Genomic DNA, 2,095 nt, shown 5'->3' on the forward strand with positions numbered 1-2,095 from the left:
TCCTCGCCAGCGTCAACCACTACCTGTGAACGCAGGATATCCGGCCACCCAGCAGACATCTAGCCAGCCCCGAAAGAAGGACTTCACTTGGGTTCCTCAAAACGGTATCTGCTGGCGTTGTCTTCGCTCAGGGCACCACTCTAGGGAATGTAATGGTACCCCTTTCTGCCCTTATCATAACCTAGAAGGCCATTTGTGGCATGCTTGCAGAAGATTCCCTTATCTTGTTGAGAAAACCAAGGATGCACTACGATCTCAAAATAATGTTACACAAACTAACTCATTTTTTTAGAAGACACGCCCCTACTACAGGAACCTTGCTCACTGCAACCGTCAGAACTGTAGACATAATCGCGGGCGACGCACCTCTCCTCCCCGCAGTCTTTGAAGGACGACCTGCATACTTCTTCGTTGACAGCGACAGCGCCGTCAGCCTCGTCCCTCTCTCAACGCTCGTGAGTTTCGACGTGCTTATTCCGGTCCGTTCTTCGAAGTGGTGCGTGCGAGCCGCAAGTGGAACTTCCCTCAAGGTCATGGGAGAAGTCAAACTCAACATTACCTTCTCCGGTAAGACGTACTCATTTCCATTCGTTGTTGTAGACGATGCTCATCTCCCAGGTGATCTCTTATTAGGTTAGAACTTCATGCACAAGGCTGGAATTCATCAGCAACCTGACAGAGATACCGTCACTCATCAAGGTAACGTCTATCGTCTTACCACGCCGAGTTCTGTTTGGCACTCATCTTCTAACTCTGCAAGTACAATTGCAGCTGTCATGTCTTTGTTAGAATCACCTCCAGTCGACCAGATGCCGGACGACCCTCCGAAGGACGACCAAACTCGTCGCTCGTTCTTTGCCACCAATGCCCCTACTCAGGATCTTCAGAATCGCTGCAATACCACTTCGACGACACCGAACGCCAAGTCTTCTACGGTAACAGATTCCTCCTCATTCTCCTAGGCGCCCCAGACTGACGCGCCTGCCTGCATTGTCACCTCAAATCTCACGCTTCACCCTTCCACAGACTCGATGGTTACCGTGCGTGTCGCACCTACGAATGGGACAGCGTTTGTCGCACCTGACTGCACCCGCGTGAAGGGACTGTGCTCTCCCCGCGATCTACGAGGTAGCCAACGGAAAGAGTGCGTTTCGCCTGATCAACACAACCTGCACTACTCTTCGCCTGCGCCGTGGGACAGAGTGTGTGACTGTGAGGTTACCGACCTTCCTGTCGTCGAAGTAGAGTCTCCTATCGCACCTGTTTGTAACACGCCAACTACTACGAACGCCCCTGACGCACCCGGACCTGAAGAGACTCCTTTGCAGAAGATGTTCTTCGACGACTACTAAAGGAGTTCCCCTGCTTACTATCAACCAAGGACCGCCCCTTCGAGCATCAAGGTATTTTCAAAACTTTGCAGCTGGCTCGCTCTCGCTTTTATTTCCCCGGACTTGGTCCACGAGTTATCAAACATGTCAAAAGCTGCCAGATCTGGCCCCTCTACAAAGGTCGCACCGTCGCCCCAGCGCCTGCATTTCCCGTCTACGGAGACGACTACGCGAAGACCCTGATCGCCCGGCAGCAAGAAGCCTACCGCATCGCCCGTGTATCAGATAAGTTCTTTCTTATGCCTAAACTTGCTCCTGACATCGAAGGACCCTTACGAGTTCTGAAGGTGCGACATAACAGCGCTCTATGTCAAAATCTCATTACCTGCAGTCAAGCTCAAACGCTCAACCTAGCCAGCACTCACTATGAGAATGAATTCGATCGACAACGTTCCCTCACCAGTCTCACCCCCACAGGTATTGCTCCTGACTCAACACCTGCTACTTCGTTGCCACTATCTTCCCCCCAGAGCACCTCCCTTGGTCTTCCATAGACGCCTTCGGCCCAGAGATGATCAAGTCCCCTATCCCGAGACCCGCACAGTCGAGGGTCACGCCGCACGCGTTCCACCCGTTGCCAGCCTGCATCTTACTTCCACCTGCGCGCCATGCCGGGACCGAGACTCTCTGCATCCCCGTCGTCAAGGCTTCGTCTTCAACTTCACCCACTGCAGCCAGATCGAGGACGATCCTGCTTAGGTGGC

At 53.1% G+C, this 2,095-nt stretch overlaps 1 protein-coding gene and 1 long non-coding RNA gene across 2 annotated transcripts in view; one reads left to right on the forward strand and one right to left on the reverse strand.

The window, feature by feature from the left end:
* The window catches only part of LOC119584984, a gene marked incomplete at both ends in the record, with an annotated part of 11,852 nt that overhangs the window by 6,836 nt on the left and 2,921 nt on the right, over positions 1-2,095 (reverse strand).
* The window catches only part of LOC119584987, a 25,600-nt gene that overhangs the window by 312 nt on the left and 23,193 nt on the right, over positions 1-2,095 (forward strand). The gene's annotated exons all lie outside the window — the stretch shown is intronic.

This window comes from Penaeus monodon, chromosome 19 (assembly GCF_015228065.2).
Source record: "Penaeus monodon isolate SGIC_2016 chromosome 19, NSTDA_Pmon_1, whole genome shotgun sequence".
Lineage (NCBI taxonomy): Eukaryota > Metazoa > Arthropoda > Malacostraca > Decapoda > Penaeidae > Penaeus > Penaeus monodon.